The sequence below is a fragment of the Arachis hypogaea genome, chromosome 14 (genome assembly GCF_003086295.3).
Source record: "Arachis hypogaea cultivar Tifrunner chromosome 14, arahy.Tifrunner.gnm2.J5K5, whole genome shotgun sequence".
Taxonomy (NCBI): domain Eukaryota; kingdom Viridiplantae; phylum Streptophyta; class Magnoliopsida; order Fabales; family Fabaceae; genus Arachis; species Arachis hypogaea.
This window is the reverse complement of record NC_092049.1, coordinates 109,461,136-109,487,594: the sequence shown is the minus strand read 5'-3', so window position 1 is coordinate 109,487,594 and position 26,459 is coordinate 109,461,136. Positions and strand designations below refer to the sequence as shown.

The 26,459-nt window shown below is 35.0% G+C and overlaps 1 long non-coding RNA gene across 2 annotated transcripts; it reads left to right on the top strand.

The window, feature by feature from the left end:
* Positions 1–300: 300 nt before the first annotated feature.
* LOC112740503 (uncharacterized) lies at positions 301–3,324 on the top strand. 2 transcript variants are annotated; one of them, XR_003171194.3, is made up of 4 exons: positions 323–965; positions 1,038–1,139; positions 1,218–1,365; positions 2,914–3,085. It is a non-coding gene; the product is annotated as an uncharacterized lncRNA (long non-coding RNA). The 2 variants fall into 2 exon arrangements; XR_011871063.1 differs by lacking the exon at positions 1,218–1,365 and having other exon boundaries at positions 301–965; positions 2,900–3,324.
* The last annotated feature ends 23,135 nt before the right edge of the window (positions 3,325–26,459 follow it).

Genomic DNA, 26,459 nt, shown 5'->3' with positions numbered 1-26,459 from the left:
AACAGTTATAAAAGAATAGAAATTTTATATGATTTAGTTTTAAATAATTGAGATTTTAGAATTTAATACTTTAATTTTATAAACAAAGAAAATTAATTATATTATTTCTAATTTTAAATTAGAATACCTAATTAAATGCCAATTAGCAAATTGATAATTAAAATAATATTTTTTTAAAAAAGAGTAATTTTAAAGAATTAAATTATATTTTAAATTTATACATTATACCCATAATTTTATTAAAATTACCTAAACTACCCAAAAATTTCCAAATTGAACCCACTAGCCCTAACCTAACCTAGCCACCTCCTTACCCACCGCCACACCCTCCTTTCCCCAACAACACCCACACACAACAGAACCCACATACCTCAACAGAAAAAAAAAAAAAGAAAGAGAAAAAAATAAAAGAGAAGGAAAGGGAAATCGGAGGGAAGGGGAGAGCCGAGAGGAGAAGAGGGGAGGGAGGCGCACCGGCGTTGCTGGGCCTCGCCGCCGCCATCGCGTCCTCACCGAGCCTTGGAGGGAGACCGCGCCACCACATGCAGCCATCACCGCTGCGCCGCGTCGCTGCTCCGGCGCCGTTCACGCTTCTGTCACCGTCAGAACCGCACGCCGCCGTTGGAAGTATTTTCATCGTCGCCGTTAATGGAGCTTGGTGAATAGTGGGAAGACGCGCGAGGAAGGAGAAGCCTTTGCCGTCGCGCCTTGTGCTTCCAGTTTCTGTCGTCACCGTGCAGAGCCGCCGCCATCGTCATCATCACGGGCTGCTGCTGCTGCGCGTGCGATCATCGCCGCCTTTGGGTCCGTCACCGTCGAGCCTGGTCGCGGGCAGAAGAAGGAGAAGAGACCTCCGTCACCGCCGACCCAAACGCAGGAGAGAGAAGGAGCCCGCGGGAGAGGAGCTTGTTACCGTCGCTTCTGCCGCCGGAAAACACCTCTGCTGCCACTGAGATCTGTCGCCGGTAAGGTTTTAAGTTGGCTTTTGTTTTCTTTAAATTTCCGGGAGCTTAATCATCGCTGTATGTTTGTTTTAGTCACCGTTGCCGGAGTTCTGGTCGCCGCTGCCGTTCGAGGTGGCTCCCGGAGCTGTTGCCAAACCGGTTCAGCGACCGCCGCTGTTTCATTTTCTTAGTTCGGTAAGTACTTATGTCTCGGGAACCCGTGTTAATAATCTGTTATGTTTGGTCATAAACTCCGAGGTTCTGGTAACATAGGGTCGTGTTTTGAGCGTTGCACGTCGCTTTTAAGTTGCTGTGAGTGCTGCGAAAGTGATCAGGGGCTGAGTTTGCGGTTGCTATCGGTTTCGGGTTAAGAGAAACGGTTTCGTTGACGCGTTTTGAGTTATGGTTTCGACGAGTCGAGGTAGGGGTTTTTCTTAAAATCTATTTTATATTACAGAGTTATGATAAATAGATATCGATGCAAAGAGATTTACTTCTGTGATTATATTTGTCTTATGGATGTGATGGTTTGTTGGACTGAATTATTGGGTGCTTGATTGCGTGAGTGGTGTGTGGTTGTGGATAAAAACTGGTTTGGAATGTCATTTACTTGATTATTAAGACAGGTGGATTTTCTTGGTTTTAGAGTTTACTTAGTAATATAAATGAAACGATTTTGGAAATAATTTGAGATATGAAAATAAAATTGATTCTGGGAGCGGTTTGATTGTGAGTTGGTTTGATTTTATGAGCGATTTAATATTTGAGCTGATTCGATTTTAAAAAGAGTTTTATTGTTAGAATTGGTTGATTTGAAAATAATTTGACATTGGAACTGGTTCAATTCTAGAAAATGTTTGAGATTTGGAAATGGTTGAGAAAAGGTTTGAGAAATGTTTGGATGGGACCCGAAAAGGGTGGCAGTGTCCGAGTTTTAGAGGAGATGCTGCCGAAATTTTATAAAGTTGAAAGTTTTATTTAAAGTAATTAATTAAAAAGATTTGTTTTTAAGCATTATACGTTTTAAGATTGATTTGTCTATTAAAAAAAAGAATTTTGTTTTGGGATTGAGATTGTTAACAAACAGAATGAAAAAGAGGATGATGAGGATTTTATTTGAAATATGGCTTTGAAATGAACTTGGAAATGAGATTTGGATTGATGAATGATTATGATGTTGAGAATGTTGAGATGTGAACTTTGAATTATTCACATGGCTTATGAATTTGAAATATCTGAGATACGAGGTTCCCTGGATTAAGTGCCGTGGCTTGCCACCACGTGTACCAGGTTGAAAACTCGATACGTTGTTGACCCTACGACGTAAGTGTGTGACCGGGCACTATATAAATTCCCGGAAATGTTACCCCCATTGAGTATTATTTATTATTTGAGAAAAAGCTATGCATAGACTCTTGGGGATGCACGTCGAGGGACAGTCTAAGTACAATTCAGACTTGTCGGGTTGGCTGGATAACCGACAGATGAGCCTCATCAGCCATAGGACAGGCATGCATCATATGCATTTGTATGCTTTGCTTGGGTTTGAACTTGTTTTGGTTTTCCTAATTGCTAAACTGTTCTTAACTGCTACTTGAACTATTTGCTGTAATTGCTACCTACTTGTGCTTTTCTTGTTTGTCTTGCCTGTGTTTGTCCTGGCGTGCTACATTTGAGAATGAACTTGGATGCTGAATTAATGATTGTGTTGCTTGATTGCGTGATTGATTTCTGATTGAGATTTTTCTTATAAGAAAGGAAAGATTTCGGATTTCTGAAAGATTAAACATTGTTTCTTTGAAAAGGGTTTTGAACGATTTCCTATTTGTTTTAAAAGATTCATAAGGCAAAGTTAATCACTGAGCTTGAAAATAGTTTTCTTATTGAATATCTTCTTATGACAACTTTGAAACTCCGTGGTGAGACCGTGTGGTTAGGTTCTCACCCCCCTACAGCTTTACCTTTTCAGGAACCGGATGAAGAAGCGTTAAGAAGAGTTATACTGCGTTTAGTTGATATGTTGTATTAATTAGATTATTTTCTCCCCTCGTCTTTGTTATTACAAGTTTGTAAGAGGGATAGGAATTGTATGTTTTATATGTATATTATATTATGAGTTATTATGTAAGGAGTCTTGTATATGAATCTATGCCTGTTTGTATTTTTCTTAAGATAAAGTGTTTATTTCCGGTTTTCAAGGAAATCAGCGATACAGTGTCGAGTCACAGGCTCCTATTTTAGTACTTAGTATGTAAAGTAGTCGTCATGCTCCTTGCTATCAGAGTAGCGCAGCCGGAAGCGTGACTTCTGATAGTGAGGGTGTTACACTTAACTCATTTACTTATTTGTGTGGTATATTATAGTGTGAAAGTACTTTCAATTTGTGTTGTGCAATGATATTATGGTTTAATTTAAACTTTTATTTTAGAATTGTGTTATGATTTTATCTCATCATTTTCTCTTAGATATTAAGTTGATGTATTTTTATTTATTATTATTGAAGCGGATGTGATATAAAATTTGTGAAAAGAAAAAAAAACTCACATTCAATTTATTTATTTTATTGTAGTCTTTTATTCTTCTATTTCTTTTTATTTTTTTATTCATTTTTTTAAATATCATATAATTTATTATAATTTATACCAATTAATTAATTATAATTCATTATATCAGTTAGTTTAATTCATTAATTTATAATATACATGATAAAATAGATCATTTGTTACTTATACGTTTATTTTTCTAAAATCTAAATTTGAATAATTATATTTTCAGTTTTTGTTATGAACAAAATATTATTAATAATGAATAATAATTAATCACTCATACTTTTAATCAAAGTGTTTGGATGATTTTTATATTTATTAATATTAATTATTGATTATTTTTTCATAAATAAATTATATTATAATTTAATGTTAGTTCATAATTGATTAATGATTAATGTTCATGAAGCTATGTTACTCTAAATTTTATATTTTATAAATATTTTATTTAAATATAATTTTTTTAACATAAAAATATATTATTTTTAATAATATCATAATTTTATATTTTTAATTATTCTAAATGAATATTTTATCAAATACTAATTAAAGTCATTCTTCCATTTGCTTTTACTAATCTATTATCTAACTATTATATAAAATATAAATCGTATTAATGAATTTAATATTAAAGTTAATTTGGCTTTTTATTATTTAGAGTGTTTTTCAATCAATAATTTTATACTCTTCACTTTTTTTTTTAGTTTTATTTTGAATTTTAATTTAGTACTCAAAGGTAGTGAAATTCCATTGATACTGAAATAAAGTTACAAAATGGTCCATAGGATAGAATAAGTAAAATAATGTGATACCCACATTGCAACATCCAAATGAAATAACTTAGGATCTAAAACATTTATCTTTCTCTTTCTCGCCGTCTATTATATTATCTATTCTATTATATAAAAATCAAATTTTTACCTTTAATGATAGAATTAACGTAGTATGCTTCTGATTTATTTTGTTTAACTCATCAAAGACAATTTATTATGATGAATTAATTATATCAACTAATTGATTTGAATAGATATTTAAATATCACACAATTTAAAATTATGTATATTAATTATTTGATTTAATTTTTATGATATATAAATTCAAGGAATAAATTAAAATAAGATAATTTATTACTTATTTAAATTGAATACAAAAAATATAAATTAATTTAGTTAAAATTTTATTATTTTCTAATCTTCTATACATAGAAATGACAAAATAAAATTATAAAAATAATTTTTTTATCACTTTTGCTATTTTAATTTTATTTTATTTGCTTTTTTTTATGTATAATTTTATTTTATATTAACTTTGTTTATTTCATAATAAAATATACTCATATTAATTCTATCATATAATAATATATTTTTCTCCTGTATTAATCGAAGAATTTCAATAGTTATCAACTACATCTAATAGAATGACTAAGAAATGAGAACTACGAGAAGTTAAACCCAAGTTCAAAATGCTGAAACAAAGAAAAGAAAATAGTGGATATATGATTAGAGAAAAATGTATAATAATGACAAAATATACTAAAACTAGATTTTTTCTCCAACTAATAAAAGTAAGGTGTTAATTTCTCATGAATTCATTTTTTCTCTAAAATGAAATCACTATTTTTTTTCTAAATTTATTTTAGAAAATATATATATTATAATTATATTACAATTAACATTTAACGAATAATGCATGATTATACTAATTTAGAGAAATATTTTTATTATAATTATATAAAATCAATATTTAATACATTATCAACTAATAAAAATGAGGTGTCAATTCCTCATGAATTTATTTTCTCTCCAAAATAAAAGCATTATTCTCTCTTCTAAATTTATTTTAGAAAAATATCTTTATTATAATTATATTACAATATTACAATATTACAATTAGCATCTAATGAATAATGCATAATTATAATAATTTAGAAAAATAAAATAAAAGTCCAGTAATATATTTTCTGACTGCACATGTGTGTAGAATAACTTTTAAGAATGAGCCATGTATAGTAAATACGGTCGATAATTGTAAAACTGTATACTAACATTGATATAATATTATTTCAGGTATATGTTTTGCAGGCATCAAAGAAAAGTGTTGAGTTATTTTTTAGTAGATTTAAATTATTTATTGTTTATTAGAGAATTTTGTGCATTAGAATTCTCTAATAATTTTTATTTATTTTGGGCTAATTTTGATATGTTCTTACTTGACAGTAAAACAACATATAAAAATTTGTTGGTGGGTTTAAGTATTATTAAGTTATTTATGGTCACATTGAGTATATATGTTTGATTTATTAAACAAAGTATATTACTAAAACCAATTAATAACTATTTTAGAGTTAATATATTTAACACTAGATTAAGAAAAAATAAATAATACATAATATGCTATATTTTTATTAATCAAATCATTATAATTTAAATTAATCTTAACAAAATAATTTAAAATTATAATTTTAATTTTATCACGTGCATGGCACGGGTTAAGACACTTGTATATATATAAAAAGGGTTAAGTACGATTTTGGTCTCTAAGGTAGGGGTTAAAATTTTTTTTTGTCCTAAACCTTTTTTTACTTACAAAATCGTCGCTAAGATTTAACTTAGTTTTAAAATCGTCGTTCAGACGAAAATACCCTTCCCCCTTCTTCTCCAAAATCAACCAGAAGCAGAAGCAGAACCAGAAGCTAAAGCTGAACCAGAAGCTAAAGAACAGAAGCAGAAGCAACAACAATGAAACAACAACAACCAGATACAGAAGAACAACAACAACAATGGATCATGTATACAGTTAACCATTTCCTAAAATTCACTAACAGAAAATCAAAATCCAGCTAAACTAATCCAGAATCAAATCAAGGAACTAAGACTAACAAAAAATAGAAAGTGAAAGAAATATGGTAACCTGGATTTTGAAAATAAAAAACAGAAATTAGGGGACAGGGGATGCAATGGTGTCGCAGCAGCAGTGACAGAGAAGTAGGGATAGTGCAGCAGCTGGTGGAGCGCCGATGGTCTGGGCATGACGGGAAGGGGTTGGAGGTGCCGTAAGTTCTGGTGTTTTGGTGGCTCTAGTTCCTTATGCGACAGGGATTGAGGGAGGCAGGGGCGAGATGGCGTGAACGGTGCTGGGTGGAGATGGTGGTTCGCGGAGGTGAATGAAGAAGAAGGAAGAACCGCGGCGTTGCTAGGGTTAGCGTGAAGGGAGAGGAGGGAAGCAGGTCATGGTGGAGATGAGGCTACGAACAGTGGGGAAGAAGGGCTCCACGTTGCTGCGCGGTGTGAAGTAGGGGAGGCTCGCCGGCGGTGAGCTGGTTCGAGGAGGTCCAAGACAGGGAAGGAGAGAAGGAGGGGAGAGGGTCGCGGTGGCTCTAGGGTTAGGGCGAAGGGGAGAGGAGCAGCGGCGGTGGCCTTTCCTCTTCCCTTCCCCACCTACCCTTCCCCCTCTTCTTCCTTGAACCAACTCCCCACTAGCGTGATTCCCTTTCCCCTTTCCCTCTTAAACCGTTTTCTTTTTTTTTTCTTCTCTTTTTTAGTTAGGGGTATTTGCAGAATAAAAAATAAAAATTTGGTAAACAAGAAAATTTTAAAACTAAGTTAAACCTTAAGGACGATTTTGTAAGCAAAAAAGGTTTGGGACGAAAAAAATTTTCAGCCTCTACCTTAGGGACCAAAATCATACTTAACCCTTACAAAAACCAAACCGAATCAGCCGATTTGACAAAAAATATGGTGAATTAAGGGTCCAATCGGTTCAACTTAGTGTTCAGACCATATAAAGAACAAACCAATTAGCGATAGTCAAATCCATCAGAAACCAAGCTGTTTGGCGCGAAGTGGTGTGTGTTGGACGCAAAATTCATGCACGCCCACCGTGCACAAGCAATGCGTTGAACTATTGTAGGAAACAACCTTCCAGAATTATTAAAAAATAACAGCAGGTGTGCCTCTCTAAGAAGTCTACTGTAAAACTCCGAATATTAATAATTAAAAAATTAGTTATGGGCTAAAGAAATTAAAAAATTAAATTTTATAATTTAGAGATGTAAAAATATTTAGAATAGGAATTAAAACACTAATTTTAAAGGTTTTGAGTTTTGACCTAAAATCAGATAAACGAGCTAAACCGGTAGAATCGGACCTATATTGGGCCAAGGTCCAACCCATTTAAGCCAAACTCAGCCTCCTTTTCCCCTCCATTTCTGATTTCACATTGAAAAAGAGGGTTGAGTTTAGAATCCTAACTTCCATTTCACTTCCAACTTCAATTTCGCATCACTTTCAATCCGGAGCACTGATCGTCACACCATTTGAGGCCACGCGTTTATCTCGCCTAGCTCTTCAATTTTATCCGAACAAAGTGCTAAGGATCTCAGATTTTTGTGCCCAGTTCTCCACCCCTTTATTTTTCACGTTTTTGGTTTGATATTGAGAGATTTTGATGATTTTGGTGGTTTCGGTGCAATCTAACATTGAATAATTGTTGGATTTTACCCCCAATCATCAATGGGTAAGGTAATGAAACTCTAAAGCTTTATGGGTTGCCCAATTTGCTATACCCTATTACTAATTTTGATGAATTATATGAATTATATTAAAATTATATTGAATTTGGTGTTGAATCGGTGAATTGGAGCACTTGGAACTTAGCTTTGGGTGGATGAAATTTATTGGGATTGATTTGGAGTCTTTGAAGCTTGAAGTTTGGTGTTTTTGGCTTAGGAGGAATCGGCCAAGGTATGATTTTGATTTCTCGTAGTTAATGTATAATATTACATGAAAACTTAGGCTAGTTGACCGTAGGATAAGTTGAATTATGTGAATGGTGCATGTTTAGTGGATATAGAAAATAAATATTGAGTTTGATGTGAATTGTAGTTAGAAATTATTGAGTGGTATGGATAAATGTATATGTTGAGGTGATTGTGGTGTGGTTTGTGCTGAATTGACATGAATTGGTTGGTTTGTTTGAGTAGAGATGGTATGTGTATCTAATGGAAAATGTTAATGATTGATGTTGGATTTGGTGAGAACTTATGAATGAAATTGTTGAATAGATTTGAAGGTTTTGGATGTTAGCAAGTGGTAAAGTGAATGGAGAGTATATGATTATGATTTGAACATATTTGGTATTGTTTTGGTCATGAGAGTTTTGGTTTTAAATTGAGAAGTTTGAAAACTTGAAGGTTTGGCGTTTTCTTGACAAAAACTAATTTTTGACCAACTTCGATGGGCCATAACTTGGCTTCTGGATATCCAAATTTGGTAAAACTTATTTTGAAAGAAAATTAGGTCCGTGAAGTTCGTAACTCGAAGAAACGGGTTAAAAATAATTTTTAACAAAAAAGTTACGCACATTCGAAGTTGGGTGTGTAAAACTGATTTTTGCAACTTAACAGCTTTTGGTGAAATTTTGATGCATGCATATGTGGAAGACCCTATGCGTACGCGACTTGGGAATTTTCACATCATGTGTATGTGGACGCAGGCATACGTACGCGAGAACTTTTTTCTGCGTATGCATGGGGTGGTTGCGTATGTGACTTTGCAAATTTTCACACTCATGCGTACGCATGACACCTCATTTTGCCAAAAGTATATTTTCAAGTTTTAAACCATTCCTCTAACTTTTCAAACCTTTGTAACTACCATTTGAGATTTCCTAGCTAGTGTTTAGGCTTTTGGGGTGAGCAAGAGTGTACGGGTAAAGTAAAAAAGATAGTTTCTGTTTTGTATTTAGAACCAGAGACTTATGGTTCCAAAGTACTGTGGGTAGGTTAACTAGAGTAGTTTCATGAAGTGTTTTGAGTTGATTAAAGAGAAGATATCGGAGTATTGGTGGAGATAAGTTTGAAGAAATATATGTTAATTATAAATATAATATTGGGCGTGATTTGATTATAAATGTGACTGTTTTATCTTGAGCACTCTTTTTCAAAAGTGCGACCCCAGTGAGATGGTGGAAGGTGAGAATCCCCTTTTGTATTTCTTCTAGTATTGTAAAATCGCCTCCAGCAAGATGGTGGGGTGGGGGTGGGGGTGGGGGGGGAGGGAGGGTAGGATCCCCTCCTTTGTTCCTCCTGGACATATGAGAATTTACCTCCTAGGTAGACGCAAGGGTTGTGGTTCGCCTCACTTACTCCAGGTTGGTTAGTTGAGGCTCTCCGGGTAGATGCCTGATGAGTCCATATTTTTTGGTATATTTTGGTTTGATTTGAATGGATTTCATCATATAAACCCACATTTATTCATCCAAATAGCATGCTTTTGTGTTCTCTCCCTTAATTGAGCCTAAATGTGAAAACATGCTATTTTGTGCTTATTTTAATCACTTTAATCCACTTTTATGCCATTCGATGCCATGACATGTCTGTTGAGTGATTTTAGGTTTAAGAGGCAAGTTTGGCAAGGCAAAAGTGGAAGAAAGCATGTACAAAGGGAGAAAACATGAAGAAAACAAAGGAGAAGCACACATTGGAGTGTGCGTGCGCACAACCACCTGTGCGTACGCACAAAAGCCACAAAACCATGTGGGCGTACGCACGACAACCTGTGCGTACGCACAAGAAGAAAATCAGCATGCGCACACACCTGTGCGTCCGCACACGTCCCAGCGCGTGACTCATTTATTGCAAATCGCTGGGGGAGATTTCTGGGCCTCCAGGGCCCAATTTTGGGGCTTTCTGAAGCTGATTGAGTGCTATATAAAGGAAGGCCTCACTCCATGTGAAGGAGGGGGGAAATTAGGGTTAGATTAGCATTATGTAGGTTATTTTCTAGAGAGAGAAGCTCCCCCCTCTCTCTAGAATTAGGGTTCTTTAGTTTAATTTCTTGTAGTTTCTACTTTTAATTCTTGTTTCCATTTACTTTTCCTTGTCATTTATTGTTATTGCTTCTTGTTCTTCTTCATTTCTCTTGTTATTTCCTTTCTTTTGCCATTTTTATGTTATGAACACTCTATGTTAATTTTACTTTCAATTAATACAATTTATGTTTCCATGTCATTTATTGCTTTCTTTAGTTGTTATTGTTATTTTCTTGCTTTGGTAGCTTTAGAATTTATTTTAATGCATTTTAATATTATTTTATTCTCATGCACACCAAGTGTTTGATAAAATGCTTGGCTTAGTCTTTTTTTAGTTTTTCTACACTCTTGGCTTGAAATTGTTGACTTTGGTGATCCTTGAGTCATTGATATCCATTCTTGCTTGATACATTAGAGTAGTTAGTTGATTTGGTCTCCCTTGACTCTATGTGACCCCTTAGTGTTGACATAGGACTTAGGGATTGAAATTAACTATGCCTATTTGACTTATCTTCGATGTAAGGTTGACTAAGTAGGATTAACTCTTCATAATCATCATGTGTTTGTGATCAATGACTAGGATAGGTAGCCTTAGCTCTCAATTACATGCCAAGAGGTTTCTTACATTTAAAGTTTTATTGCTTTGACTTTTACTTGCTTTCATTTACTTTCTTGCATGTTAAGTTACTTTCTTGCCATTTCTTTTCCTTACATTTAATTGCTTTAACTTTTATTGCTTTGATGTTTAATTGCTTGCACGTTTAATTCCTTGGTTGAGAAATTGGGTGTTTGGGTGGAATTGAGTTGTGGATGTCCATCCCGCATTGTGTGAGATTAGTTAATTGATTTGGTTTCCATTGATGCTAGTCTTTCACTAAGTAATTAGTGAGTTGACTAGGACTTATGGATTGAGATCAATTATATCTTTTGACTAATTCTCAAGGAGGATTGATTGATTTAGATTGATTCCACACAATTACCATGTTTGTGGTCCACAACTAGGATAGGAAACCTAGATTATCCACTTCTTGCCAAGTGTCCTTTAATTGCTTTCTTTTCAATTCCTTGCATGCTTGTTTCAATTCTTGCTATTTACATTTCTTGCTCCATTGATTTCATTTCCAATCCCCCATGCTCTCTCTCATAGTCAATGATTATACACTTAATTGCAACTCCTAGGGAAGACGACCCGAGAGCTAAATACTCTCGGTTATTTTGTATTAAATTTATTATTTGATTGATGTTCAATTGTTGGGTTTAGACTATACTTGCAATGGACAAATTCTACTTTTAGTGTGAAAATCCAAACCCGTGCATTTGGGCATTCGTCAAATTTAGCGCCGTTGCCGGGGATGCAATCGGTGTTATATCTTTTGGTTGTTGTGAATATGTTAATAGTGTAAATAGCTCTTTTTGGTTGTTTGGTTATTTTTCCTTGTAGGATTTTGTTTATATTTTCTTGATGACTTTTTCACACCATCACCACAATGCACCCCAATGGAACCCAACCACTTACCTTTATAGTCACCAATCTTACACACCATCCCCTCACTACATACAAAACCAAAACCTCCACCCTCATGAGTTTGATTGTCAACCTTCATCACTTCAATCTTCATCTTCATATATGGATCAAGCCACACAAGAAGTACTTTTCATTCTCATTCAAGAACAACAAGAGTTCCGGAAGAAGCAAGAGCAAGTTATGTCTACCTTAGCAAAAGCTTTGGATCATTTAGCTTCATTACGTTCATGCCACAAGCAAGAAATTCTAGTGGATGAATGCGTGGGACCAAGTGAAAAGTGTGGAGTGAAAGAAGAATTGCAAAATCAAGAAGAAGACGTCAAGTCACAACATGAAGCGCAAAAAGAGATAAATGAAGAGTGGGTGGGAATTGATCAAGAGGATTCCATCATTCAAGATTTTTTGTCCAACTTGGGTAATTCCTTCTATGACCTTCATGAACCTCCATTATTAAACTTGGAAGGAGATGTTGATGTGGACTTCACACAACCTCCAATTTTTGACTTGAGTGAGGATGAAGAAGATTCAAAAGAGGTTGAGGGAAATTCTATTCGCCAAGAAGTGAAGATAGTTGTGCAAGAATGAATTGAGCGGGTGAAGACTTCTCTAACAAGATTTCTAGGCCCACATTAATATGCCGTTTTAGAAACGGATGGTCAACTTCGAACCTTTCTTGGAGTAGTGGATGGTGAAGAGAAGAATGTTAATTGGCAAGGAAACATAATGTTCATCAAAGGAGCCAACTTAACATTTGGAGCTCAGTTTTGGTGCAAGAGTCAATGTAGTGGATTCCAGGGAGTGCACGAGCATGTCAATGGTGATAGAGGAACTAAAGTATGGGAGCTAGGCATTAATTTCAAGAATCAATACTTAAGGATCCTAGTTGCTAGCTTGAAGTCTCTTAAGAGTTTGATGCAATTCATTTGGAACCCCGGAGGTCGAATCAATAGCAAACTTGGTTGGAGATTCAAGGAGGAGTGGAAGCATAAGCCGCCCTAATGAGGATCTCCTCACCAAGTCCAACTTAGGACAATAAACCAAAGTGCTAGGTGGGAGACACCCCACCATGGTAATATCCTTCTAACTTTCTCTCTTTTACCTTTCGTTTCATGAATAATTGGCTATTTTGCTTGGTTAGTTGGTTTTATTTTGATGTTTGTTAAGTAATTTTAGTGAAATAATGAGTTTTTGGGAGTTTCATGATGTTTTGGGACTTGAAAACCTGTTTTGGATGTCAAGATTGATGCCTTGGAGGCATAATTTTCATTGCAGGAATAGAGACCTGTGCATCCGCATAGCCTTGTGTGCGCGCACAGCTCCCCTGTTTTTCCGTCCCTGTGCGTCCGCACAGCAATGTGCGCCCGCACACCCCTCAATACTCCCTCTGTTCGCAGCACACGCACGGCTTGTGCGTGTGTACACCACCTTCTTTTTACCTTTTTATGTGACCGCACACCATGTGTGCAGCCGCACACGCCCTCTCTCTTAAAAAAAAAATCTCTTGTGCATGCGCACAGGGCTGAGCGCACGCACAGCCTTAAACGCCTCCCCTGGTCGCAGCGCATGCACAGACTGTGTGCGCAAACCCAACCCCTCTTCTTCTTATGTGCGAGGCGCATACACTCCTTTCTTTTTCCCTGTGTGCATCCGCACACAACCTTGTGCGTCCGTACAGGTCCCTTTTCGAACGTTAATTCGAAAAAAGGGGGGCACTCGCGCTTTAATTTCCAAAACCCCCTTCCCTGCTTTCTTCTTCTTTTCTCTGAAACCTCTAACCCCCCTTCCTTTCACATCGCCACCTCCGTCCACCTTACTGAACCGCCGGCGGCCATACCCCCGTCGCCGACCCCCCCTCTCTCTCTCTCTCTCTCTCTCTCTCTCTTTTCCCTCTTCTTCTTCTCTTTCTTCTACATTTCTCTTCTTTCCCTATCTCTGTACCGCGCCTACCAGAACCCTAGGCCGCACCTTCCAGTCCGGTGGCCAGCCTCAGCGGTAGTGAACTTCTGTGCCGCCGCGCCATCTGCCACCACCTCTGCCCCCCATTTCCAATTCTTCTTCTACTTGTCAACGCAGGTTCCATTTCCTTCCCTATTTCCTATCCCTGTTCCATTTCTTACTGCTTTATTTTACTTGCTTTCTTTATTCTATTTTAATTTCGTTTTAGTAACTAGGTGGCATTAGGTTAGTTAATTTCTGATTTTTAGGATTGAATGTTGATTGATGACTGTCTGTTTTGGGTTTTTCTACATTTTTCTGAACTTTGAGCGCTGCTTATGAATATGGAATGTTGCTGTGACTGAACTGTGGATGCTACCATTGATGAACTGTGATTGATGCTTGTGAATAGTGCACATATTATGCTTGTTGAAATGCTTAAATGGGATTTTTGAATCAACTCCTGTGTCCGATCAACACAGATTTTGCATTTTCTTCCATTTTGCATTATTACTTCATACTTGTGCAACTTACTGCTAAATATGGACGCTGCCTGAAATGATTTGGTTAATGCACTCTGTGTTCTTGCTGAAACGTCAAACTGAACTTGACTTTACCTTCGTGACTATCTTGTTTGATGTCAATTTTCGTTGTGCATATCATCCTTTAACAATTAACCTACCAACTATGCACCTCATTACTGATTTTGTTCTTGAAACCAAATTGGACTGAAATGTACAGCTTTGATAATTCTATTTGGTACTTTTAAGTGCATAGCATGCTGATTTGCTGCACTATGTACTAACTGCTCACTTCTTTTTGCTCAAACACCAACTGGTATTAAACTTATACATCTTAAAATCTGTTTGGTGCCTTTTACAGCAGTACATACAATGTTTGTTGGTGAATTGACTAACTGCTTACTCATGTGTTCGTAACATTAATGATCATGTATAATTACTTGTCCCTTGTAAATCTTTTTGAGCAATGAAACCTGATTTCAATTGACATTGCTTTTAGGAACAAGAATTGGCTATGTGACCATTTTACTACTTAATTCTGTGAATAAGCAGGTGCTTTAAATTGCCAAAGTTGATTATTGCCTTTTGTGCACAAGCTTTCATTAGGGTAGATTAGGTAGAAAATGCATTAGGAGTAGGAGTAGGAGTAGTGTCCTTATTTGAGTCTTTTAATTCCCCTTTGTTCTTATTTGAAGCACATCGTTTGCCCTAAGTGAAAAACCATTAATGTCCTTGAATTGTATCTTTGATTAGCTTGGGTTTGAGTGTGTGTGTGTGTGTGTTAATCAATGCCAGGGTGTGGTTCACCCCCACTTACTTCAGATCGAGATGGTTTGAGCTCCTTGGGTAAATGCAAGGGTGTGGGTTACCCCATTTGCTCCAGGTTGAGATGATTTTGAGCTTTCTAGGTAGATGCAGTGGTCACCCCACTTGCTCCAGATTGGTATTTATGATTGATCTTAATTTTTCTGGGCAAATGTAGTGACTCGCCCCCACTAGTTCTAGGTTGAGATTTGAAATTTTTTTGACCCAGCCACGCGATGGATGATTGAATATTTATATATATGCATATGCTTTGAGCTTCGCACCGCTGGAACTGTCCAAGATTTGCTACCGGACATGTCAGGTTTGGCTGGATAACCGATAGATGATATCATCGGCCATAGGGCAGACATGCATCATGTGCATTTATATGATTTGTTTGAGTATGCATATATTGGTTTGCCTAATTGTTTATAAATGTCTATATTTGTATGATTTGTATGTGTTTGGCCTTGATAGACCCTTTTATGGTGGAGGCGTGAAGAGGATTGTTCCACCCGATGATTAGGAGGTTTGGAGGAGACAGAAGGTGCATAGTTAGATTAGAGCTAGAGTCTCTTAGATAGGTTACCGATATTTCTGGTTTAGAATAAATTTTATGATTAATCTGATTGTCGGAGTTCTAGGAGTGTCTCTGGCTTTTTCAGGACCTTGTATATTATCTATGCGGGCACCTTTACCATGTTGAGAACCGACGGTTCTCATTCCATACGTATATTGTTGTTTTTCATATGAAGATCAAAAGGCACCTCGTTGAGCGTCTGTAGACCCTCCATGAAAGCGAAGAACTATCTTCTGTGCCTTTATTTTTATGTTTATATTGCATATATATGTAGTTTTGTTCTCATATATATATATATATATATATATATATATTGACTTGGAGAAACAGGTGTATTTATCTTGTCTTTTGGAATGTTTTTGGGTTGTATATATATATATACTCTGGTCAGCCTTAATTTTGCAGGTCGGGTCTAGAGCTTGATATTTTGTATCCTTTGGAACTCCGATCTGTATATATGTTATCCTTTCCGTTCGATCTTGTTTATCTATTATACGCTTATCCGGACGAGTGTGATGCGTTTACTATAACGGTTTTGGTTAGCTTCTTTTTAAACTCTCCTAGTTATAATTTCTTTCAACAATATCTATATACGTATTTTATTTTTTGAGGTCATAATACCTCGCCACCTCTACTTTACGACTTAAGCATAAGGCTCTGTGTGGTAGGTAGGGGTGGCAAGCGGGGAAGCCCGCCCTACCTGCCAAAAGCCCGCCCCGCCCCGCCTAGTGAGGCAGTCCTAAAATCCCACCCCACCTCGGGTTGGCGGGCTAACCCCACCAAATCTCCTCTTTTTTTTTACTATTAACTATTAAATAATATATATAATTTCACAATTATTTTAATAAATTTATAATTTCTAAAGGCATAAAAAAATATAATTTTTATATTCACAAATATTAAAGTCTTTGTAATTATAAATATCTAATAAACATAATTATAAATATTATCTCCAAAGCAGAATAAACATAATCCAAAATATAATTATAAATATTGTCTCCAAAGCAAAATAAAAATAATCCAAAACACTTAATTTTCATCTTCATTCTCTTGTAAGTTGGGTTGGGAGAAGTTGGATTTTGGCAAAAAAATTACAAAAATATCCCCTTACCAAAAAAACACTAAGCTCGGTAGGGAAGCCCGCCCCGCCCCCAAAGCCCACGGTTTAAGCAGTGCGGGTTAGGTCGGCCCGACGAGTTTAGGCCCGTTTGCCACCCCTAGTGATAGGGTATTACATTATGGTATCAGAGCAGTTCGTTCCCGTAGAGCTTGAGGGATAGACTGGCTTTGCTTCTGAGCATATTCTGAGTCATGTTTATATGCTATTTAGGATATCTGACTGATAAAAATAGCATAAAGTTCATGAGCATACATTTGGAACTTTGAAGCACTAGACTTGAGATATTGAGACTGATTACCTTGATATCAATTGTTTGGTATGAATAGGAACCAAATGACGTCTTGTGAACGCGGACGCAGTCGCGGTCGAGGACGGAGAGGCAACGAGGTAACCGTACTGGTAGGTAGTCTGATTGAATTCGTAACTACAATGACGAGCGTGGTTGCTGCCATTAGTGCTGTTGCTACTACGACCAGCCCAGCAATGGGTAGGATGGAACAACAAGTTGGAAGTGGCAATGGAACTGGTAGTAGACAGGATGACAGAAATAATGGTCCGAGTGCAGTGGAGTGTATGGAGATAGCAAGCTTTCCGGAGTTAGTTAACATGGGTCAAGTAACAGAAGAATGCTAGAGAAGGACTGTGGTGGCAAGGTGTAAGAACCAGAAGTTAATAGCCATTTAAAATAAAATAAAATAATAATTTAATTGTCCAAAATAGGTTCAAAAATTTAGAAGTATTAATTAGAAAATTTAAAGGTGAGATTTGAATTCAGTAGATTTTTCTGAGTGGAAAAATATAATTTTCTGCGAAAAATTACATAAAAACGCGTACCGGTAAATTAGCCGGTAGTACCAGCTTAAGTCTGTCTGGTACTGTGTAAATGTAATAAAAACTGTAGAAAAACATAAAAATATTTAGAATTGAAAACTGGACGCTAATTCTAAAGGTTTTGATCCAAACTTGGGCCAAATAAACCGAAAACGCTAAGCAGTTGGACCGGACCCAAGTTAGGGTTTATAATTATGAAATAGTTAGGGTTTGATTTTGTTAATTATAATTTCTGTGATTCTGAGTTACTGGATTTGATTAGGGTTTTGTTAATTTCTGGTTTTCTGCATGTAGTTATTTTGCTTGTTTTGAGTTGATTATGTAATTCAATTTGAGTTGAAAACTCTAATTATATAGTTCTGAGTTGTTAGATTTGTTTACTGATCTTGTTAAATTGAATTTGCTTGTTCTGATTTTGTTAATTTATTTTTGTTTGTACTGATTTTGTTAATTTATTTTGACTTTACTGATTTTATTAATTTATTTCTGATTTTGTAATTTAATTTATTAATAATTCTGGTTGATGGATTTGTACCAATTCTTGTTCCGCTTAATTTGACCTATTATGTTGTCTGCTGTTGGAACAAACCATTTTCTGCAACAAATGGGAAAACTCTTTTTAAATGCAGTGTTTGCTTGCTTAAGCATTTTCCTTTCATTGTAACTCATATATTGGAATCAGACTTAATCAATTGGAAATGAAAATGATCGAGTTATATATATGGTGATCCAATGCATTATTCAATATTCCCAATGTAGTTATATATATATATATATATACCTACTTTCCCTCAAATCAAGTTATGTAGTCCACTGTTGTATGTAGTCCGATTTCATTAGCTAATCCATCAACTAGAATTCTTGACCCAGTTAATGATTTTTTTAATTTATTTTGACTATGCCACTTGTTTAGTTATTATTTTATCATCATCACAAACTTTATTCTACTATGCCACTTGTTTAGTTATTATTTCATCAATTTTTTTATTAGATTCTATCTATCAGTCCTTAGCTATATTGTACAAGTTATTATTATTTATAAATTTTTAACTTGATACTTGTTGAGGCGTTAATTTACACTCAGCACTGGATACACTCTTCGGGTAAAAGTACTAATAACTTAAATTTTATTTCGTATTAAAGTTCAATTTCATGTTAAATTTAACTCTCGTAAATTGTTGGTTGATATAATATAGATAAATCAGGGTCGAAAATTCCAATTCCTTGAGACTATGTGATGGATACGGGGATTTAGGAGTTTAGGTAATTATTTTTTTATTATGTCAAATTCATATTAAATATATGATATTCTTGTTTATGATGTATGTTAACATATTTATATTTGTGTTGTATTTTAACAGAGAACATGGAGTTGTTTGGTGGAAGTTGAAGACTTTGTTTCATGGCTTTTTTTAAGAATGGAAGTTGTATTTTAAAATTTCGTTTTATGGATTATGATTTGTCATTTTATATTTCTTGACTTGTAAGTTGTAACCTTGGATAAGAAATGTATGTTTGTGTATTGTAATAATGTTTTGTGTTTTTTTTTATATTTTTTTTAAATTTTTTATTGTAATTTTCATATAAATGTTTAATATAAAGAGATGGGGAATAAGGACCCGCGGAGAACACAGGGAACGCGGGGAATGGGGATGGGGGCAATTATCTCCCCATGGCGGGGATCGGGGCGAGAACAGGGACAAAATTTGAGGGCGAGGACGGGGAGCAGGGAGGCATCCCCTGCCCCCGCTCCGCCCCATTGACATTCCTACCGACATATAAATACACTAAAAAGGAATCCTTCAGCCTCATTCACCACCTAAACACAAGGACATTCAGCTGAAGTGAGAAGAGAGGAGGTAAGGGTTGCACTATTCACTTTTATCTTCAATTGCTCATAACTTGATCTACGGTGCTCCGATTGGCGTGCCGTTTGCGGCCACGCATAGCTCTCGCTGAGCCCGTCAGTTCTAGCTAAAAGAAGTGGTAAGAAACTCACACTTTCTTGCCCATTTCTCTGCCCTATCAATTTCATGATTTTAAGGTTTAGTTATTGAGTAGATTCTTTGATTTTGGTTGTTTAGAGGTGATATAACATTGGATTATTGTTGGGTTTTTCCCCTAATACTATCGGATAAGGTAAGTCACTTCGAAACCCTCTGTGGATTAGTGATTTTGTGAACCCCAGAATTGATTTTGGTATATTGCATGATATTAGATTGAATTTGGTAATTATTGGAGTTGGTTTTGGCATTTGGATTGACCTTGGTGGCTGAAGCTTTGTGGAAACTTGTTTGGAATCATTTTTGGTGAATTATGCATATTGAAAATTGGCCAAGATATGGTTTCAATTTCTTTTAGTTAATATATAATGTTTCAAAACTTAGGCTAGTGGACTTTAGGATAGGATTGAATTGATGATGAATGTTGATGATTATTAATGTTGATAATGAATATTTATGAAAATGGATATCGATGAGGATTGGTGATGATATGTGATGAATGATGGTTATGACGAGCTGAATTTGCGCAAAATTTGTTGAGATTGTGTTCTTGGTTTGGAAATTATTGGTTTTGTTGAACTATGAGTGGAAGAGATGAAAATTTGAGTGAAATAGGTGTGAAAATACGTGAAGTGTATTTGAGAAGTAAATTGTAGTGTGTAGTAGTGTTTTGATGATAATTTTGAGTATGGTTGATTTGGTTAGAATTGAAGTTTGAAAAACTAGAGAAACTTTGTAAGTTTTGCTAAAACTTTCTTTTTAACCAACTTCAATGAGATATAACTTGTGCTTCGTGTAAAATCCGGTTAATTAATATATAATTAACCTGCAAATTAAAATTTATTCTAAAAAATGAGAAATGAGATTTTTATGGTTTAATATGATAGAGGAAATTAAAACGAGAATTTTGACACTAATTTTAAAGAAATCGGCCCAAGATTGGGCCGAACGGGCCAAACCGGACCAACCGGACCCATGTTGGGTCCAAGGCCCAGCCAAGCCCCATTAATCTAAAGAGATCAGCTCTCTCTCTCCCCTCTCAAACACACACACACGCTGAACACAACAAAGGGAAAGGGGAAAAGATTAAAACCCTTTTTCCAATTTCACTTTCAACTTCCATTGATCATAACTTTTGATCCGGAGTTCCGATTTATGCACCGTTTATGGCCACGCGACCATGGCGTCGAGCTCTAAAAAACCCATACAATTATTCTTGAGGTAAGATGCAGCTTCTTCTTCGAATTTACAGCCCTTGATTTCGAGTTTCTTGGGCAAAAATGTTGAAATTTCGAGTTTCTTTTGTGTTATAGGATCCAATTAACTTGAAGGGAAGGCTTATTCTTGTCTTCTTGGTCCTTGGGTTAGCTAAGAGACCTCAAACCCTAGTAAAATTCTGAATTTAAGGTATTGGGTATTGAGTTATTGTGTTTGGGTATGATAATTTTGGTTTAGGAAGTGTGTGTGTGCATATTGAAGCTTGATTGATATCTTGGAAAGTTTGGAAAGGAGCTTTGTGCTTGGAAATCTGATTTTGGGAGCTTTGAGACGTTGGAAGTTGAGGAAAAAGTGAAATTTGAAGTGTTCCGGGTGGAACGGGAATCATCCAAGGTATGGTTTTGGTTTCCTGTATAAAAAATGTAATGTGGTGTGAAAACTTAGGCTAGAGACCCTAAGATAGGATTTGAACTATTGAGGTTGTTACTTGGTTGAGGTGAAATGTGATGTGATGTATGTACCTTGTGGAGTTTTTAATGTTGATGTGGTTGTTGGAAGGTGAGAATTAAGTTGAGTATATGTTAACAATGATTGATTGGTTGTGTGTGGTGCAAATTGTTGGTAAAGCATATAAAGTTGTAATTGATATGGATTGGTATGCCTAGTTGTTAGTAGGGTTGAGGCTCTTGTTGATGAGTATGAAATTGTATGTGATAATTGATTTATATTGATTGATGGGATTGAGCATTGATTGGAAATTGAAAATGTGTAATGTTGATTAAACATTGAATTATTGAATTGAGATTGGCTAAAGTGGAAGAATTGGTGGGTTGATGATTGAATGAGAATTTGAAAATGCTTGATGTTGGAAGGGTTGAGTTTTGGTTGGTTTTGAACGAATTTGGAAGTGTATGTTTTAGAAATTGGGAATTTATGAGTTTTGGTAAAAATAAAATTTTGATGAACTTTAATGGATCATATCTTGAGCTATTGTTTTTGGAATTTGATGATTTTTATATCAAATGAAAGATAATTTCATAAGCTTTAAAATGGTTTAAATTTAGTTGAAATCTGAATTTTATGGGAGGAGATATGATCGTTGAAAGTTTGGGCCTGAAATCTGAATTCTTCAAATTTTGCAGAATTTGTGATTTTTGGTTTGTGTGCACACGCACAACCTGTGCACACCCACACCCTATGGATTTCTGGACCTGTGCGCACGCACACACTTGTGCGTACGCACACACAGGGAAGTGACTTCTGCTGGAAGTGCTAGCACGCCCTGTGCGCGCACACAAACAATAAGGTTTTGCAAGCTGTGCATACGCACATGGTGGGAATGACACTCTGTTGATGGTGCTAGCATACTTTGTGCACGCACTGAACAATGGAAATTTTACTTTCTGTGCATACGCACAAGCTTGTGCGCACGTACACTTTTGAAAATACTTCTGGGCGTGCGCATGCACACCTTTGTGCGTACGCACACGACCCTGTTCTTTTCTAAAGGTTTTGTTTTCAAGTCTTTCGCCTTCCCAACAAGCTTGAGACCTTCCGAGACGCTGTTTCAGGCTTATAAACCCCTAATTTCATTTTTTAAATCTTAAATTAATGTAAAATGCCTAGTTATTGAGAGGAAGCTAGGGAAGGGGGTAACTTGTGGATGAAAAAAGGAGATATTATGATGAGTTATGATTAATGATGATGATATGAGTTGTTAAGGAGGATGGTGGAGTGCTGAGTATGATATGAGCCGAAAGGGCTGAATGTGTTATGATCCGAAAGGGCTGAATGTGTTATGAGCCGAATGGCTGTGTGTGATGATGGTTTATGGCTAATAATGAATTGTGATTTGTAAGCCAGATGGCTGAGATGAATGTTAATGTATGGCTGTGATTGAATGCATATATGCTGAATTGAATTATTGATATTATGATTGTTGCACTCTACCTATCTGAGATACGAGTTTCCCTGGGTAAAAGCAGTGGCTAGCCACCACGTGTTCCAAGTGGAGACTCGATACTCTGCTGACCCTATGTCGTAAGTGTGGCCGGACACTGTGAAAGTTTTAGATGAGCTCGCCCCCGCGAATATACACCATTGAGGGTGTTGGATGTGAATTATGATTTATATTGTGAATAACTCAAGTTGGGGATGCACGACAAAGGGACAATCCAATGGTTAGCTACCGGGACTTGTAGGGTTGGCATGCATCATATGCATTATATGTGATTTGTTTGAAGTGCCTAATTGTCTGCATATTTACCTGCTAATTGCCTAATTGTTATATCTGCTTCCTACTTATGCATTTCCTTGAGTGAACTAATTATGTTTGCATATCAAGTTACTGTTGGTGGTCGGGAGGTTCGAAGGGTTTGGAAAGGGGATGTTTAGTTAGACTGAAGATCTTTAAGTTAGTCGCCTATTTTTCATTCCTCATGGTTTAGTATATTTATACGCTTTGGTTTATATATCCTAAATTTATGAAACTACCATGGTACAGGTGGTAACATAACAAAAACGAAGAAAAAAAATCCAATAAAAAATAACTAAACTTTCTTATATGCTGTTTTATAAGAGTTCGTTTGATGAGTCCCATTCATGGAAAACTGAAATGAGAAAACGATTAGTCATATCGAGAGACTAAACTATATTAGTTCCTTGATTCTATTTGGACAATTTTAATTTAAAAACTTGAGAAAGAATAGCTAATAGTACATCACATAATGGAAAAATATTGTCTGTAGAAGAATTCAAGCAACTAAGAAACAGAAGGGGTTTAGTGAAAGAAAAAAAAGTAAAATCCATTGCTAAAAAGGGAATCAAATAAACACACATAACAATACATAGCTTAGAGCTAGAAGTGATCATGAGAGTGAACTAATCGGGAATATGATGAAAGAAACTTAATTAAAACATAAGTAATTAATTAAATGCATGTCAATATAATTTACATTGACAATATCTTTATAGACTAATGATCTTCAAAGGCATGTTAGATTCATCATTGGGGTATACAAAAAATCTCAATAAAGTGCCATGGCTGAATCCATTAGACTTTGCAAAATGCTTCCAACCTCTAGTCAGATATAGCTGAATATTCTTTTTTTGTATTCTAGCGTAATCCCAGTTGGTATGGACATCTATTTTCGAGAACAACATTCACATTATCAACCCTTATAGGAAAAGCATTTTGTACGAATGTGGTGGGCAAAACCTATTAAAAAAAATGTTAGTACTATTTTGAATCTCTGAATAAATATAAACTCACCATAGCACTGTTTTGAATCTGGTTGTATGAAGTTTGTTTAATGCACCAAAAATCATTATCAATTAAGTAGCAGGTGTCTTTGGTATTAAAATCTAAAGTTTTAGCACAGTGGACATAACCTGACTTCAAGGGGTTGGAAGAACCTAAATATATCTTGGATGTAGATCCATTTTTAAAAGAGCCAAAGTTAAAATCCAGTGCATTACCATAAAGAACAGGTAAAGGATAATCCATGGAATTGTTGACATTATTATTAACTGAACCATAACGAAATGAGTCCTCATAGTATTGGAATTGAAAAGAGTTGTTTGCATTTGGATTTGTTGTCATTAGCTAATTGTGGACATTATATTGAGTAAAGGCAGAAAAGGTAGCACCAAGATCAACCTTCTGTATAGGAAAGGAACCATTAGTGCTACTATATGGAGTTGAAATAATAGGAGAAATATGAGTAAAAGTGTAAGCAAGGTTTGTATTTTGATGTAACGAATATGATATATCTTGAAGAATATCTGTAATACACTCAATGTTTAAATCTCCAGCAGGGTGGTTTATAATAATCTTGCACATGTTATTGTCTTTGACCTTTATCAAGACAAATACATCTTTCCCAACATACATTGTTCAACCAACCACCTTTCTTAAGAGAGTAGAACTTTAGTAAATTTTCCAAACCAGATAGAATATAACTAGAAGTTTTCTCTTTTCCTAAATGCAGTTCTATTTGATTATCATTCAGATCAACAAATAACATCCTCTTCTTGAGATGATCTTTGTAGGTGTGATAAAAAATTGAAGGCAACTCGTGCATTATTTAATACATAAAAAAATTAAAAGGAGTCCAAATACTAACATACAAAATAATTATTGAAAAAGTACAAAATATTTATCAAGATATAAGTTGATGAGCAATCATTTAAGAATATTATCCTAAGAGGATCCACTTGCATGTAGAAAATTTTGTCTTAGTCAAATTCGGGAGGCAAGAAATGAGTAGTATCCATTTCTAATATTGGTAACTAACAAAAATAAGAAGTAAATTTAAACGTATAATGGTATAAAAAAATGACTTTGTATAAAAGATATGATATTGAAAGGATAGCCAGTATTGAATTCGAAGAAGAAAGAAACTATAAACTTAAGAAGTAGGAGGAACCTATTAATTGTTGAAATATCTATGGAAAGAAAGGCAATGAATTGAAAATGGTGGATATACTTTATATAGATGTAATAGTCTTCTTGAAAATGGTAATGGCTATAATAAGTACATATAAGATATAAGATATAAATTATATTACTGAAATAGGGATAACCAAAAAAATCTAACATAAGTAATTAGTGCAAATTGTAAGATATCAATGTGTTAGGGGTAATGTCTTGAAGAATCAAGTCCAGTGAGAATAGTTGTACGTGTACTCATTGCATAATAAATTAGTAAGGAAATAAAAAAACAAATAAAAAAGATTAAATTTTCAGGCATTAAATTAGAAGAAGGTATGGTGTAAAGAACTGTTTGGTGAATAAGAAAAAGGAGAATATACATATAATATAAATATAAATATATACTAATCAAAGGTTAAACATTAAAAAGAATATATAGAACTTGGGGGTTTTTAATACATAATTTTAACTGTGATATGTTAGTCCATGCACGAATTGGTTGATATTAGCTGTGAAAAAAGTGTAATTAGATTTTATTAATTAATTAGAAAAAGGTATTTACATAACGTTTTGTCAAGAAGATGTCAAATAAGAGTACTCATTGTGTTAAGATTTAAAAAATGGTGAGAACACAAACTATAAATAAAGGAATAATGAAATTAACAAAGATAATAAACCTGATTTAAATATATGAAATTGAGTTAATACATAAGAACCAAGCATGAGTAACCATGAAGAGTTACAGATGACATGCAAATTTGTCTACAATTTACTATAATAGAAAGACAATGAATTTTTTGCATAGCACTAACATTCTTATTGGAATAAAAGACACACTAAGACTAACTTAAAACATAACCTAGATGTGAGTAAATCGCAACATACATTATTTAGCAATCAAAACTAAACTGCTAAGCAATAAGACAGACATAACAAAAATATAAGAAAGGTTCTTGAGAAGCTATTCTTCATGAAGCTTTGCAACATTATGAACTTCTTCAACTGTAATCTTTCGAGACTTAGTAGATGACTGGTTCTCAGAATCTGGATAAATATTAATAAGACTTTTGGTACATGAAACAGCCTCGATGAGCCCCTTTTTGGATTTGAAAATGAATCAGTATTATTATCACCAATTATCTCAATGGAAGGCAAATCTGTTTGTTGTATAAAATGAAAAGTTGCAATTA